This window comes from Pituophis catenifer, unplaced genomic scaffold (assembly GCF_029215685.1).
Source record: "Pituophis catenifer annectens isolate HBS135680 unplaced genomic scaffold, rPitCat1.0.hap2 SCAF_17, whole genome shotgun sequence".
Taxonomy (NCBI): domain Eukaryota; kingdom Metazoa; phylum Chordata; class Lepidosauria; order Squamata; family Colubridae; genus Pituophis; species Pituophis catenifer.
In genome coordinates this window covers 5,337,601-5,355,693 of record NW_027256897.1, presented here as the reverse complement: position 1 = coordinate 5,355,693, position 18,093 = coordinate 5,337,601, and positions in this window count along the sequence as shown.

Below are 18,093 nucleotides of genomic sequence, written 5' to 3'. Positions count from 1 at the left end.
ATGGTTTATGAGAAAGGGATAATTTAGTGAGGTGAGGCGAGGACCATAGTCTCACTCTGCAATTCACTTGTGGCAATTATGAATTGTGGAGTTACGTGCACGCAAAGAATAGAATAGAATAGAATAAAATAGAATAGGATAGGAAAGGATAGGATAGGATAGGATAGGATAGGATAGGATAGGATAGAATAAGGAATGGAATGGAATGGAATGGAATGGAATGGAATGGAATGGAATGGAATGGAATAGAAATTGGAATAGAATAGAATAGAATGGAATGGAATGGAATGGAATAGAATAGAATAGAATAGAATAGAATAGAATAGAATAGAATAGAATAGAATAGAATAGAATAGAATAGAATAGAATAGAACAGAATAGAACAGAATAAGGAATAGAATAATGGAATGGAATGGAAGGGAAGGGAAGGGAAGGGAAGGGAAGGGAAGAGAAGAGAAGAGAAGAGAAGAGAAGAGAAGAGAAGAGAAGAGAAGAGAAGAGAAGAGAAGAGAAGAGAAGAGAAGAGAAGAGAAGAGAAGAGAAGAGACGAGAATAACAGAGTTGGAGGGGACCTTGGAGGTCTTCTTGTCCAACCCCCTGCTCAGGCAGGAAACCCAACACCACTTCAGACAAATGGTTATCCAACATCTTCTTAAAAACTTCCAGTGTTGGAGCATTCACAACTTCTGGAGGCAAGTAGTTCCACTGATGAATTGTTCTCATTGTCAGGAAATTTCTCCTTAGTTCTAGGTTGTTTCTTTCCTTGATTAGTTTCCACCCATTGCTTCTTGTCCTGCCCTCAAGTGCTTTGGAGAATAGCTTGACTCCCTCTTCTTTGGGGCAACCCCTGAGATATTGGAAGAGTGCTATCCTGTTTCCCCTAGTCCTTCTTTCCATTAAACTAGACAAACCCAGTTCCAGCAACCGTTCTTCATATGTTTCAGCCTCCAGTGCCCTTAATCATCTTTGTTGCTCTTCTCTGCACTCTTTCTAGAGTTTCCACATCTTTTTTACATTGTGGCCACCAAAACTATATGCGATATTCCAAATGTGATCTTACCAAGGCATTATGAAGACCTTGGTGAGGTCTTCTACAAGGACCTCGGAGGTCTTCTAGTTGCTCTTCTCTGCACTCCTTCTAGAGTCTCCATATCTTTTTTTTACATCGTGGTGACCAAAACTGGATGCAGGATTCCAAGTGTGGCCTTACCAAGGCATTATAAAGTGGTCTTAACACTTCACGTGATCTTGATTCTATCCCTCTGTTTAGGCAGCCTAGAACTGTGTTGGGCAGCCTAGAACAAAGTTTCTCCAATGCTACAGTGAGGAACCCAAGTTTCTTTTGTGCATCTCCTGTGCATAATTGTGGTTCCCCACAGCCCTCTCCTACACGGCCTGAACCTGCCTACTTGCATGTCCATCAAACTGGAAGAAGGAAAGAAGAAAGGCGTCCAAGTCAGATAGTAATGCCTGACTAGGTGGCTCAGTGGCTAAGACACTTGAGCTTGTCGATCAGAAAGGTCGGCAGTTCGGCGGTTCGAATCCCTAGTACAGGTCTGCTGCGCGAGCAGGGGGTTGGACTAGATGACCTCCAAAATCCCTTCCAACTCTTTTACTGTTACTGACTTTGTGCCTTTTTCTACACGCAAAAGACCAGGAGCCACGCACACACATGCTTTTGTGCAAAGATTTCACCAACAAGCAATTCCAAGCTTCCGAAAGGATTTTTTGACTGACGTGTTGCCAAAGAGGAAGATCAACCACGAAGATTAGCACTTGGGCGCTTCGCCCAGAGTTCGTCAAATTTCTATAGAATCAAAAGCAGCATTCAGATGAATGCAGGGAAGTATTTTCATTTTATTTTTATTTTTTTAAACCAGGCAGGCCAGCGTGAATGCATTCTCCATTGTCCAAAGGGAAAGAAAAATTTACATCTGGCCTCTTTCTTAAACTTGGTATCGTTTACCCACACACACACACACACACACACACACACACACAAAAACAGTCTGTGCCACGGATATGTGGTGGATCGTATTATCAGCTGTGTCAATCAAGCTGTTAGGTCACCAAGCATGGAATGGATCCAGGGGTGGGCTGCTGGCGGTTCGGGAAAGCCTCTAGCTAAGATTCTGTGCAGTTCGGAGAACCCCCAAATCCCACGCCTGGCTGGCCCCGCCCACCCTGGCCCGCCCCTCCCAGGAGTCCCCACGCGGCCCGTTTTGGATGCAGGTAAGTTCAGGGTGCGTGCGGAGCCTCGGGGAGAAAAACGGGCCTATCAGAAGTTAGGGAAGGCAGGAAACGGGGCTGTTTCTGGCCTCCAGAGGGACTCCGGAGCCTTCCTGGAGGCTCAAGAAAAGCCTCCGAAGCCTGGGGAGGGTAAAAATGCTGCCCCCCCCTCGGCCATGGTGCAGGAGGTAGACTAGGCCACGCCCACCATGGCCACGCCCACCCAGCAACCGGGCAGAGAACCCCTTGATAAAATCTTTGAAGCCCACCCCTGAATGGGTCTATCATCTCCCTTAAGAGGCAGGAGTAACACACGCTCCCCACGAGATGCGATCGATCGTTGGAATCCATGCTGCTTTCTAAAAATCCAGATAGGATCCCAGCTTCACTGCAGTCCTGGGGGGGGGGGGGCAATGAAACATTCCAGCTAGATGGGATCAGCAGGAACTTCCAGCAAAAATCCACTGACTGGTACTGTGAGTCATTTTGATGAACTATCTCATCAAAGTGATTTTTCCCTGGCACTGATTGTTCAGATACATTTTTAGATTAGAGGGAAGGCAGGAAGTCAGCTACAATACAGGAGCTGTTGAAATTCAACACTTTTGATGCTGGAAAGCTATCAGGAACTCTCCTTTCCAGGCGCTTAACTAGTTAAATCATTTAGCTCTAAATGAGGCTCTTCCGAGCCCAAAATTCTTCTGCAATGGTCAGGAGAACCTGTTTTAAGCACACCATCCTGGGTTCTAAACTCAAACGTCCATGGAGGTTCTCAGTCTTCCAGGTCATGGTTGTCCCAAAGGTGATTTTTGTCAAGAGGCAACTGGACTTTCTGGTTTTTCTTGAAGACGTCTCGCTTCTCATCCAAGAAGCTTCTTCAGTTCTGGTGGAGGATGGAAGTCAGTCAGAACTGAAGAAGCTTCTTGGATGAGAAACAAAACGTCTTCAAGGAAAAATGAAGTCCAGTTGCCTCTTGAAAAAGCACCTTTGGGATTTAAACTCACATCCTTAATGAAGACTGCCTTTACTTCCAACGTGACTTGGTCTCTGGTGGCCCTCTAAACAGAACATCGTAATTTCCCCAGCTGAAGATGGCTTCTGACTATCAAGACAATGATACGGTCCCCTTTTTTTTTCCCTCCAGCTACTCTGCAGAAGATCTAAAGATGAGAATCCACATTCATGTCAACTGCCCCACAAACGATCTCATCAGATCCTTGGCAGTTCCTTGAACGAGCTAACCTTCAATTCTGCTTGTTGGCGGGATATAAGATCAAGACTCATTTCTCCTATTTCCCAGAGATTCCCTGGTTCACCTGATATTTTCAGCCTTTATTTCCTAGTCCAGGACGCAGACCCTAATATAACTCTAAAGGTGGCAAAAAATTTTGCTGCAGTCGTGGCTGGGAAAAAACGGGAAAAGAGACGGGTAAGCCCGACGGCAGAGGATCACTAGTATCGACAGTACAGATTGTATTTGAGACAGTAGATGGTGTACTGTCCCATGATCTATCCATATTTGTAAAATATGCTCCCTTTCTTTGTCTATTTTAATTTGGTCTCTGACTGCAATAAAAGCTTACTTACTTAATTGTTGGTTTTTTAACCTTGTGCCTCAACACAAGGAATAGGATAGACCAAATGTTGGAGCCCCCACATTACGAATGGGTTTCAGTAGAAATGGTGATGGATTTTAGAAGAAACCCTCCCATACTACCACCTCTTACAATACTAGACACCACAGTATCAACAGTAGAGTCCTTCAAGTTTCTAGGTTCTATCATATCTCAAGACTTAAAATGGACACCTCACATCAAAAATGTCATCAGAAAAGCTCAACAAAGAATGTTCTTTCTGTGCCAACTCAGGAAGCTCAAACTGCCCAAAGAGCTGCTGATCCAATTCGACAGAGGAATGATTGAGTCTGTCATCTGCACCTCTATAACTGTCTGGTTTGGCTCTGCAACCCGACAAGACAGACACAGACTTCAGAGGAGAATTAGAACTGCAGGAAAAATACTCGCTACCAACCTGCCTTCCATGGAGGACCTGTATCCTGCACGAGTCAAAAAGAGGGCTGTGACCCTTTACAGACCCCTCACATCCTGGACATAAACTGTTTCAACTCCTGCCCTCAAAACGACGCTATAGAGCACTGCACACCAGAACAACAAGACACAAGGACAGTTTTTTCCCGAATGCCATCACTCTGCTAAACAACTAATTCCCTCAACACTGTCAAATAATTTATTAAGACTGTATTACTACTATTCTTCTCTTCCTTACTAGTCTCTATCTCTTCCCACTTATTACTATAACCATGTTGCTTGCATCTTTCCATTTATATTGTTTTTTACTTGTTTCCTAGTACGAATTGATAGCTTATTAGTAATCACTAATCACTTATTAGTAACACTAAGTGTTGTATCTTTTTATTCTTGAAGAATGTATTTTATTCTCCGTATGTACACTGAGAGCATATACACCTAAGACAAATTCCTTGTGTGTCCAATCACACTTGGCCAATAAAAAATTCTATTCTATTCTATTCTATTCTATTCTATTCTATTCTATTCTATTCTATTCTATTCTATTCTATTCTACTCCATTCCATTCCTTCTCTTTATTCTATTCTATTCTATTCCATTCCATTCCATCTCTTTATTCTTTTCTTTTTGTTCACTTCTCTTCTCTTCTCTTCTCTTCTCTTCTCTTCTCTTCTCTTCTCTTCTCTTCTCTTCTCTTCTCTTCTCTTCCTTTCCTTTCCTTTTCTTTCCATTCCATTCCATTCCATTCCATTCTATTTTTTAAACAATCTATTGATGATCCTCAGAAATGGCTTAAAATTATCCAGCACTCACTGGCATTGAACGAACAAGCCGTGAGCTCTCCCAACTTGGAACATATTTATAACACAATATTTATCCTGTTGGATTTCATCAAGAGAGTTTTTTTTTTGTTGTTGTTGTTTTTATGTCTGGCTCACCTCGCCTAATATATCAGTCCACTTAAAGTACATTGTTTCAGGTCTCGAGAGAGAAAAGGGGTTGATTTACCACCATTCTCACACGCGTCGAAATGAATGTGCAAGACACAGAAGAAGATGTGCGTGAAGATACGCAGGAGCCAAACTGTTAATTTGCAGGATTGCACTCTATGAATCTGCCTTTCACCTTTTAAAGAACATCCCTTCATAGAGAGGGAATCCGTCCAACAGATGGTTAAGAATTTGAAACTATGCATAAAATGTATGTATATTTTTTTTTCCCCAGCTAAGGGAGTTCAACCGAAATGCCACGAACCCTTTCAGATAGTCTGCCCTCCTGTTTATGGAGATTAGGCCTCAGTGGAGAAAGACAAATGGAGGAGAATATGACAATGACCCAGGATGCAAGTGTTATGGCCCGCAAACTGGCAGCAGATTCGGACGATGAGGAGGTTGAGGAGGAACTAGGGCCAGTTCTGGAGTCTGGGGAAGGCTCTGATGGATGCTCTGCATCGGACACAGAGATAGAGCCAGAGCCGTCCGGCATTTCCCAGCCACCGGAGAGGCAGCTGCCTTTGGAGGCTGAGATGAGTGAGGAGGAAGAACAGCTGGGGCCTGTTCCAGACGCACATATCCGCAGAGCAGTTAGGAGAGGTGAGCAACGGAGGACAAGGAGTTGACTCGGGAAGCAAGGCATACGTGGACACTGAATGGCCCCTCCTTGGTTAGGGAATAAATAGGAGGAAAGGGGAATGGTTGTCATAGGAGACAACCATTCGTATTTGTGAAGATTTTGCTCATTGTGTTTCATGCCACAAAGACTGCTTGCTAATTTGCAGCTGCTCGGCTGGGAGCTCACGGCCTTGCAATTATTGCAAGGAACTGATAAGGTCTGTTGCTGCCATTAACTCCTTGCCTGGACTTTTTGGTGGGTGAATGCCATTCATTCACAAGAGGTAAATAAAGAGGGGATTTTCGTAACCAGGAGACTGTTTCTTGCTCCTGCTAAGGCTGGGTCAGAACAGCAAGGAGAAGACACCAAAGCAAGAGATCAGAGGAAGATCTTGAGTTTCTCTGAGTCTTAAAAAGGGCCACAGAGAAAAGCGGTGAAAGGAGAAGAACATGGTAGGAAAGAGTCTTGGGGAATGAACCACGGAGAGTTAAAAAAAAAAAAGGAAGAAGCAAAATATTGTAGTGGATCTTTTTGAAAGTGCTGTAAGATCTGCATGAAGATCTTAAGATCCTAATTGAGCCTTCCAGTTAAAAGGAAGATGACACCTTAATGGATTATAGTTGAGAATGATAAGAGTGAGCTGTGTGAGCAAAATTGAGCTAATTTTTATCCAGGTTTCCAGGTCAGAGGAAGGCCCTCAAAGAACCTTCTTTTTATCTTACAGAGCCAACCCATCTCATCTAACAAGCCTTATCAAACCCTCCACCAGTTAACAGCGATGTCCCCCAAGGCAGCGTTTTAGGACCCACCCTCTTTATACTTTACATAAATGACATTTGCAATCATATTATAAGCAACTGCGTTCTCTTCGCTGATGGCGTAGAACTATTCAATACCACGGACAATGCTGCTACTCTACAAAGAGACCTTGACTATGTGTCAGAATGGTCAAACAACTGGCAACTCCAAATCTCAACCAACAAATGCTCCATCTTACACATTGGCCAAAAAAAAAAAAATCAGAAGACCAAATACAAGCTGGGCGGATACAACCTCGTAGACGGCCCTCACTCTGTCAAGGACCTTGGAGTACTCACCTCAAACGATCTAAGCGCCAGAGCTCACTGTAACAGCATTGCCAAAAAGGCATTAAGAGTTGTTAACCTAATCTTGTGAAGCTTCTTCTCCGGTAACATTGTACTGCAAACTAGGGCATACAAAACCTTTGCCAGACCAATTCTCGAATACAGCTTGTCTGCCTGGAACCCGCACTGTATATCGGACATTAATACAATTGAGCGAGTCTGGAGGTATTTCACGAGAAGAGTCCTCCATTCCTCTGTTCACAACAAAATACCTTATGCCACCAGGCTTGAAATTTTAGGCTTGGACAACCTAGAACTACGCCACCTACGGTCCGTAGTGCACAAAATTATCCGCTACAACGTACTACCTGGCAATGACTACTTCAGCTTCAACCACAACAATACACGAGCACACAATAGATACAAACTCAAGGTAAACCGCTCAAAACTCAATTGCAGAAAATATGACTTCAGCAACAGAGTGGTCAACCCCTGACTCTGTGGTTACATCCGCATCCCCCCATAACTTTAACCTTAAGACTGTCTACTGTTGACCTCACCCCATTCCAAAGAGGTCTGTAAGGGGGCGTGCATAAGCCCATCAGCGTGCCTTCCATCCCTGTCCTAATATTCCTTTTTACTTACTCTTTTCATGTATTCAAGTGATGTTTATACTTATTCCTGTTACCTCGTACATGTTTGACAGACTAAATAAATAAGTATAAATCTCACCAACCAGGTCTTTGTTGACCAACTCAAGCCAACAGCTATCTGGCTTCCCAACAATTGTGGCCACAATTGAGGCTAACATTCCAAACATTTCAACAATGTTTGTTCTCCACCCATGGTGCACAGCTGGTGTTATCAAGGAAGAAACAGAAACCCTTGCTTTTTTTTAGGTCGAGCTTCTTGCAGGAATTTGCATTTTTCCGCAAAGAAGGAAGCTCTGCAGCTTCTCAACTGCAGACTTCGTTGAATAAGATAACAAACAGCAAGCCGTCTCTTCTCCAAGGCAGGGAAGCTTCATGTTGCATCAACCGAACCATCAAAGAAGGAACAGGAAATGTGAAGGAATGTTCAAAGCAATCAGCTCCTTGTGTCTCCTCTACAAACTACAGTTCCAGGTCAGACTCCAAACATCCCTTTAGAGTCTTACTCAGAATTGTCGTTTGTAGAGAAGATACAAGGAGTTGATCATGCATGGTCTAAGGTGGATCATCAGAAGGTAACAGAATAACAGAGTTGGAGGTGACCTTGGAGGTCTTCTAGTTCAATTCCCTTGCCCAAGCAGGAAACCCTATACCCATGAAGGAGAACCTATGGCACACACAGAGGTGGGCGGGGCTACATTCGGTGTATAAGACGCACCTAAATTTTCACCTCCTTTTAGGAGGGAAAAAGGTGCATCTTATACTCCAAAAAATACGGTAAGTCTGGAAGATACAAAGATGGCCACACCTGCAGTGTAGGCGACATGCCTCCAAAACAGAAAGGCCACATCAATAAAAAGAACATTGTTTAGGATCTTCAAATAAAATGACACTCGGGCAGAGCTGAAGCAATTGAGACTTACTGAAAGCTTCTCTTTGCTTTGCTAGAATAAAATAGATTATTTCCAACTATTATAGACAGGACTTTCCCAGCCATTTGGCTCTCTCTCTCTCTCCAAAAATAGTTAGTGGTTTTGTTTTGTTTTTAAATTATCTTGGCTCAAGAATGGATGTTCAGTCTTGAGACCCTATTTGAAAAAAAAAAAAAAAGTATTGAGAAATTGGATCCAAGCAGGTGAAACAGTGCCGGGGATACATTCCCAACAATTGCAAAGTTTGCAAAAAATGTAACTCTTTACGAAACACATACACCATGGATGGGCTGCTGGGATTCCGCAGGGGTTCGGGAGAACCTCTAGCTAAGATTCGGTGCAATTCGGAGAACCCCCAAATCCCATTACTGGCTGGCCCTGCCCAGCCTGCCCCACCCCTCCGAGGAGTCCCCATGCAGCCTGTTTTGGATGCAGGTAAGTGCAGAGGTTCAGAGAGGGTGAAAAATGGGCCTACTGGAAGTTCAGGAAGAGGGCCTCCGGAGCCTGGGGAGGCCATTTTCGTCCTCCTGGAGGCTCGAGGAAAGCCTCCGGAGCCTGGGGAGAGCAAACCGCCATGGTGCAGGGGGCCGACTATGCCACGGCCGCCATGTCCACATCCACCCAGCAACCAGGCAGAGAACCCCTTGCTAAAATTTTTGAAGCCCACCCCTGACATACATGCATGCAGAAGAAAAGGAACGAGGCATCGTAGAAAAGGGGGAATCCGGTTAGGATTCATTTAAAGTAGTAATCTGGGGAGGGGGGTTGGGACAGAGGGAGAGAGAAGAAATAAATCTAGCAAGCATCTCAAAGCTTATGTTGGCTGCAGAGATCTTGGAAATCCTGTCCTGTGAATAAACTGTCTCTTTCTGCCTTGCCAAATTTAAAAAAAAAGGGGGGGAGCGGTCGGAATAGAGCAGCCCGTAGCCGGCTGGAGTTTGCGATGCTGCAAAAACTGTGCACAAACGTCGACCGGTTCAAGATCCATTCACACAAGGTCCTTTAATACAGGGTAAAGGTAAAGGTAGAGGTTCTCCTTGTAGATATGTGCTAGTCGTTCCCGACTCTAGGGGGTGGTGCTCATCTCCATTTCAAAGCCGAAGAGCCAGCGCTGTCCGAAGATGGTCAACATGACTCAACGCCAAAGGCGCACGGAACGCTCTTACCTTCCCACCAAAGATGGTCTCTATTTTTCTACTTGCATTTTTTTTACCTGCTTTCGAACTGCTAGGTTGGCAGAAGCTGGGACAAGTAATGGGAGCTCACCCCGTTACGCGGCGCTAGGGATTTGAACCGCCGAACTGCCGACCTTTTAATCAACAAGCTCAGCATCTTAGCCATTGAGTCACTGAGAATAGAGTTGAAATGAAAGATCTCTAAAGCTGGGACCTGGCCAGGTTGATTTGGAAATGCCTTTTCAAAAGATTAAAAGATCTTCAAAACTCAAAAAAAAGGGGGGGGGAATCATCCTTTGATGGGACAAGTCTGTTATGGAGATGATGATGTTCCTCTCGTCTTTGTCGATAGACTATACCTCCCAGCACCCTGTCAGGCTGGGCAGATGGGAGTTGTGGGTCCAATCACACATAGGACGACCGGTTCTCTTTTCCTGGAGTAGACATCTAGTAAAGTGCTATGGTTTTCCCAGTTGCAATAGATGGCTGTGAAAGTTGGACCATCAGGAAGGCTGAGCGCCAAAGAATGGAGGCCTTTGAATGATTGTGCTGGAGAAGACTCTGTAAGTCCCTTGGACTGCAAGGCGATCCAACCGGTCAGTCCTAGAGGAGATCAACCCCGACTGCTCTTTAGAAGGCCAGATCCTGAAGAGGAAATGCAAATCCTTTGGCCACCTAATGAGAAGGAAGGACTCCCTGGAGAAGAGCCTCATGCTGGGAACGATGGAGGGCAAAAGAAGAAGGGGACGGCAGAGAACGAGGTGGCTGGATGGAGTCACTGAAGCAGTCGGCGTGAGCTTAAATGGACTATGGGGGATGGTAGAGGACAGGAAGGCCTGGAGGAAGGTTGTCCATGGGGTCGCGATGGGTCGGACACGACTTCACAAGTAACAGCAACAACAAGGCATCTAGTTGGGTTTGTTGAGTTTGTCCAGAAATCGACAAATTTGATAGTAGTGTGGCTAAGACATGCAGTCAACATTTTTGATCTTAAGTCATCTAAGAGGAAGGGTTGTTTGCATCCAACTGTGGCCAATTGTGAAGCCCTGGGAGGGAAAAAAATCATATGGGAACCGGGCAAAACATATCTTTTCTTCCAAACGGCAGATTGGAGAAAGATAAATGAGTTTAGAAGAAAGGGAGGGATCTCTGAACGCAAAACAAATGTTTTTCCATAAAAATTCTCTTTTCCACTCAATTAGGCTGAGTACCGCATGGTCTAATGGCAAAGCCAGGATTTTGGGGCTCTCTATTCCCCAGTGGCGGACACGGTGGCTCAGTGGCGAAGACGCTGAGCTTGTTGATCGAAAGGTCGGCAGTTCAGTGGTTCAAATCCCTAGTGCCGTGAAACGGGGTAAGCTCCCGTGACTTGTCCCAGCTTCTGCCAACCTAGCAATTTGAAAGCACATAAAAAAAATGCAAGTAGAAAAATAGGGACCACCTTTGGTGGGAAGGGAACAGCGTTTCCGTGCACCTTTGGCATTGAGTCATGCCAGCCACATGACCACGGAGACGTCTTCAGACAGCGCTGGCTCTTCGGTTTTGAAACGGAGATGAGCACTGCCCCCTAGAGTTGGGAACGATTAGCACCTATGTGCGAGGGGAACCTTTACCTTTTACCTTATTCCCCAGTGGCCACCATTGTGGGACAAGGATGTTGGTCCATAACGGGAGTGGGCTTTAAAAATTTTAGCAAAAGGTTCTCTGCCTGGTTGCTGGATGGGCGTGGCCATGGAGGGCATAGCCTAGTCGGCCTCCTGCACCATGGCAGTGGGGGGTGTTTTTGCCCTCCCTGGGCTCTGGAGGCTTTCCTCAAGACTCCAGGAGGGTGAAAATGGCCTCCCCAGGCTCTGGAGGCCGGAAACGGTAGGCCAATTTTTCGCCCTACATTTCCACATGTGCCCTGTACTTACCTACATCCAAAACAGGCCGCATGGGGATTCCTGGGAGGGGCGGGGCTGGGTGGGCGGGGCCAGCCAGGAGTGGGATTTGGGGGTTCTCCGAACTGCACAGAATCTTAGCTAGAGGTTCTCCCGAACCCCCTGCAAAGGCCCAGCAGCCGGTCCATAGACACCATCGATGGACACTCTAAAGCTCTCTGAGCAAGACGGAGAGAAAGAAACAGAGATTGGAGAGGGAGGGAAAACTTTGAGGAAATCGGGAGAGGTTTCAGCTCCACGTGGCGTCCAACCAAGTGTCTTCGCTGCCAAAGCTGTGGCGTACAACCAATTGGGTCAAGGACTGAATGATGTCTTCCGTGAATGGGGGATTCCTCCACAGCCTGTTCTTTTGTAAAAAGATTCCTTTCCCACCCTAAACATCTGAATTCTCCCTCTGGGACACGTCAACATTACCCAGGGTTTCCCAGAGCTTCGAGAATGGGTGTGGACGTCTGTTGACACGCTACCCTACTTGCTGCTACCTTCCCGTCGCCACTTCCCCCGGGGCAGCTTTTTGTGCCTTGGATGGACTGGAAATAGAGCAGCATGGACAAGGAGTAGAATCATCAAAAGTCCGTTTCCAACATTCATCATGTCCCTCCCTTCCCTGCCCCTGCTGAGCTGAGCTCCCTTGGAAGGCCTCCAAGCTCTGACTCACGTCCAGCGCATCTATTTTAATCCCCTCCTTTTTTTTAACATTGTTACATCATTCCGGGAGGCCTACTGAATGAATATCTATCTATCTATGTATCTATCTATCTATCTATCTATCTATCTATCATCTATCTTCTATCATCCATATTTATCTATCTATGTATCTATCTATCTATCTATCTATCTATCTATCTATCTATCTATCTATCTATTATCTATTATCTATCATCCATGTCTGCTGTCTGTCTGTCTGTCTATCTATCTATCTATCTATCTATCTATCTATCCATTCAACTTATCTATCTAAACTTCTCTATCGGTTTATCTATCTACCGATCTCTGTCTGCTGTCTGTCTATCTATCCATTCAATTTATCTATCTACTCAACTTGTCTGTTTCTATGTCTATCTATTATCCATCTACCTAGCTATTCATTCAACTTATCTATCTACTCAAGATGTCCATCTATCTATCCACCCAACTCTATTTATCTACCTATCGACCCATTCAACTTATCTATCTACTCAACTTGTCTGTCTGCTTGCTTATCTATCTATCTATCTATCTATCTATCTATCTATCTATCTATCTATCTAATTTGTATTGTGTTATTGTGTTATACTTATTCATCCAACTTGTCTATCTATCCATCCACCTCCATCTATCTATCATCTATTATCTGTCTGTCTATCTATCCAGCTCCAGCTATCTACCATGTTTCCCTGAAAATAAGACCCTGTCTTATATTTTTTGAACCCCGAAATAAGTGCTTGGCCTTATTTTCAGGGATGTCTTATTATTTTGGGGCGCGTGGAGCATCTTACCTGATTTCCAGCTCTCTCTCCCTAACCCTAACCAGAGGAAATGGCGGGGACCGGCTGTGCATGCATTTAAATATTTTCAGGGAGGGCTTATTTTGGGGTGGGGTTATTTTAGCACATGAGCTCAAAAGCCCAATTGGGCTTATTATCAGGGGATGTCTTATTTTAGGGGAAACAGGGTACTGTATTGTCTGTCTGTCTGACTGCCACCATCACTTCTCTCTCTCTCTCTCCCTACCTATCACTTCATGGAAGAAGTTTGGCATACCTCTTTGCTAAAGAATGGGATATGGAAGAGACTCTGAGAGACATGAAAATTGGGGCAGGGGACAGCAAAGGCCCATGGGTTTCCTACCATGTTCTACTCTTAACACCAAACTAGGAGCCTGAAGACAGATGGGAAATTCTCACGACTTCTCAAGGAGGAAGAATCCTATGAACGGATACTCAATTCTTTTAAAGAGGCCAAACAGGTTCTTAATCCGGAGGCCAAGCCTTTAATGCCTCTCTGGCTAAATTCAACCTAATCTAAGGGCACCCGGTTGTAGTATAAGCAACACACTTCTTCGCAGAAGTGTGTTGACATATAAATGGTCAAGAAACTTGGCGAAATTGAAAATCAGAGGAGAAACATCACCCTAGGAGTACTCATCTCAAAGGGTCTAAGCCCCAGAGCTCACTGTAACAGCATTGCCAAAAAGGCATTAAGAATTGTTAACCTAATTTTGCGAAGCTTCTTCTCCGGTAACATCGAACTGCAAACTAGGGCATACAAAACCTTTGCCAGACCAGTTCTCGAATACAGCTTGTCTGCCTGGAATCCACACTGTATATCGGACATTAATACAAATGGTCCAGAAGTATTTCACAAGAAGAGTACTCCACTCCTCTGCTCGTAATAGAATACCTTAGGCCACCAGGCTTGAAATTTTGGACTTGGATAACCTGGAACTAAGCGGTCTACAGTCTGATCTAAGTATAGTACACAAAATTGTCTGCCACAATGTCCTACCTATCAACGACTACTTCAGCTTCAACCGCAATAATCCACGGACAAGCAATAGATACAAACTCAAGGTAAACCGCTCTAAACTCAATTGCAGGAAATACGACTTCAGCAACAGAGCAATCAATGCCTTGAATGCTGTACCCAACTCCTCCATTGTTACATCCTCAAATCCCCATAGCTTCAACCTTAAACTGTCCACCGTGGACCTCACCCCATTCCTAAGAGGTCCGTAAAAGGGACATGCATAAGCACACCAGCGTGCCTAGCGTCCAGCGGTGAATTCCACTTACCTTCGCTACCAGTTTGAGAACGGGAGCGCACGCCTCCTCTGCGTATGTGCAGAACCTTCTGCGTATACGCAGATGGTAAAAAAATGGGACGTAATGACGTCCCGGCAGGTGGGCAGAGCCTCTCACCGCCGGCGCTACCAGTTCGGTGAGCCGGATAGAACCGGGGGGGATTTCACCAATGCTACCATCCCTGTCCCACTGTCCCATTTATTTGTACTCATTCCCTGTGCTCATGCCCATGTTTATACTTACACCTGTTATCTCGTACATGTTTGACAAACTAAACAAAATAAAAAATAAAATAAAATAAAAACAATGGCCCCAAAACCCCAGATTGTCGCACTAGTCAACCAGAACAGGGGTGAAATGCTCCCAGTTCGGACCGGATCGCCCAGTCCGGTAGCGATGGTGGCGGGTGGTTCAGAGAATCGGTAGCAAAAATCCCTGCGCCCCTCTCCCATGCCCAGCTGAGCCACGAGATTATCAGAGGCTGTTTTTTTTTACTTTTAAAAGCATTTTTTCTACAACCTCTTCGGCAGAAAAAATGCTTTTAAAAGTAAAAAAAAAAGCCTCTGATGATCGCGTAGCTCAACTGGGATCGTCAGAGGTTTTTAAAAGCATTTTTTTTCTGCAACCTCTTAAGGTTGTAGAAAAAAATGCTTTTAAAAATAAAATAAAAAAGTTGGTCACGCCCACCCAGTCACATTAACCTCCCCACCAAACCACGCCCACAGAACCGGTAGTAACAAATTTTACAGTTCACCACTGAACCAGAACCTGCATTTCTCTCCAAAACTTTTTTTCCCCTCTTCTTTTATTCTTAATACCCTCCGTGGAGGGAAAAAAATCTACCCTCTGAACAGCACGATTCTGAGATATTCTGGTTGCTTTGAGACCAATTGGGAAGAAATACGAGCCTCTCGCCTTCCCACCCGTCCAAGTTTATTTTCCACTACGGGCTTTCCGCTGTAATTATACCCATTAGCAAAATGCACGCTAAGATTAAGCGTGCTCAAAAAAAAAAAATCCCTCCGAAATATCTGTTAACAGTTCTCTTTAATTGCACGTTAAGAGGTTTTTCTTTTTCTTTTCTTTTTTTTTTTTAAACACTGTAACGCAAATGATTCAGAAATGGAAGATTTGGTTTGGATTTGCCTTGTTTGCAGAGAAAATCCCAAGTGGAGTGAAAAATATTTGCCGAAGAAAATGTCACCCTTCTCTTTTAGGAAAGGGAGGGAGACTCCATTAAGAACAACATCAAAGTTAAGTGCTCTACTAAAAAAAGAGAAGGGAAATATGAGGATTTGGAGTGGAGTGGATTTGGAGAGTGAAACATCTGGAGAACATTGGGAATTCTGATACAATACAAGTTGCATCAAAATTTCCCCCACCAGATTTCTACGCTTAACAACTGTTGTTTAGTTTAGTTTATAGCTCATTGTATTTTTTTGGCTCGTCCGCCTTTCCTTTTCTCTATTTTGTTTTAACGGTAACAAACCCAAAGTCTGTGATGTAAGCAGTAATTATCAGCTCTGGGAACTGGTACCAGATTCCTGCCTCCAACCTCCGAGACCTTTTTCAACTTGATAAAACTTGATATTGGTAATGCTCACTTAATGATGGGGAAAAGTTCACAAACAAGAAGAAGGAGAACATTGTATGAGTTTGGGCTATCAAGTGCAGAAGGGGTTGAGTGATTTTTTTTTTCCCAGCCAGGGTGTATAAAATCCATCTGCCATTTTAGACTAATGTTGCATTGACTTGCATTTGCAATGGTGAAAAAAAGGAAGGTTCTACATTTAGGGAGGAAAAACAAAATGCACAGGGAGAGTATAGGTGGTAGCTCACTCAATAGTAGTAACTGTGAGAGGGATCTTGGAGTCCTAGTGGACAACCATTTAGATAGGAGCCAGCCGTGTGTTGCAGCTGCCAAAAAAGCCAACACAGTAGGCTGCATTAACAGAGGGATAGAATCAAGATGACGGGAAACGTTAATACCACTTTATGATGCCTTGGTAAGGCCACACTTGGAATCCTGCATCCAGTTTTGGTAACCACGATGTAAAAAAGATGTGGAAACTCTAGAAGGAGTGCAGAGAAGAGCAACCAAGATGATTAGGGGACTGGAGGCTAAAACATACGATGAATGGTTGCAGGAACTGGGTATGTCTAGTTTAATGAAAAGAAGGACTAGGGGAGACATGATAGCACTCTTCCAATATCTCAGGGGCTGCCCCAAAGAAGAGGGAGTCAAGCTATTGGCCAGGGGGGATGGGAAACTGGGGAAATGGCACAGCAGCCAAGATAGATGCACATTTCATGCTTATCTCTCTCAAGGCGGTATCCCAGGGTTACCTACAGCAGCCGAAGGGGAGTGACCTCAACAACCCACCGTTGGCAAATGTGATTGATGACACACCTTGGGGGGACGGGGGAAACAGGGTCATAATTGGAGCATAAATTACGTAGGGTCAGAGCTGGCTTCAATTGGGAACCTGCTGACATGAAGCTCCTAATAAATAACTGGATTTCTTTTGAAGCTTGGCTCGAGACTCATGATTTAATTAAGGAAAGAGAATTGGATGACCTCCAGCAAGGTGGACAGACTCAATAACAGTAGAGATGAGAATACCTTTAGAAGACCTGAAGGATCAAGTTAAGGATAGGTCATCATGGAAAAAAATCTATCTACATGGTCACTCAAAGAGTCCACAACACATCATTGGCACATCATCAACCACCCCAAAGAGACAGCACAATCAAGAACTGCAACGTTCTCAAGAACTTCCAATATCCACATCCCCAACACCCTTCTCCTGTTTAATTTGGAGCAAGATCTGCATAATAGACAAGGAAAAACTTTACCGGCCTACCGATCTGGCCCTTCTTCCCAGGAACTCCAGGGATTCCCTAAAAAACAAAGAGAGGGAAAAATATGAAAAACTGGAGAACAGTTGGACAGCCAGAAAGGAGAAATCAAAATCTTAAACAGAAAGGGGAAATCAAAACATGGAACAATTTAGAAACATAGTGGGCCAGAAGGTGTTGCGGCCCACCAGTGGCCAGCAGAGCCAGACAGTGAGGAGGTTGGGGAGGAACGTGGGCCAGTCCTGGAGTCTGGGGAAGGCTCGGACGAGGGCTCTGAGTCAGAGGCAGAGATGGGGCCAGGGCCGTCTGACAGTTCTTTGCTGCCTCCGGAGTCTCCATAGTCTGACATCAGCAAGGCAGAAGAACAGCGGGAGCCTGTTCCCAGTGTGCGCATGTGCAGAGCTGCCAGGAGACAGGAACAATTAAGGAAACAGGGTCGACTTGGGAGTAAGGCTTGGAGATGATTGGCCCCTCCCATAAGACATAAAAGAGAAGCGAACGGGACATGAGCTTTTGCAGGAAGCGATTAGTTCATCTGGTCGGGAAAAGCTCTGGAAAAGCTCTGTTTGACTCTGTGCTAAGTTTGGCCTTGCCCTGCGTGTGGCAATTAGTTCTCTGGCAGCGTTCCAAGGGAGATAAGGTGGGTGTTTGTAAACACTCCCCTGATAGACTGTTTGAGAAGCCTTTCGGACTGGGAATGACAATAATTCACAGCCATTTGAATTAAAGAGGTTTGCTGGGACTAATTTTGTGCTGTTTGCTTTCTAAGGAAGCCTAGGTC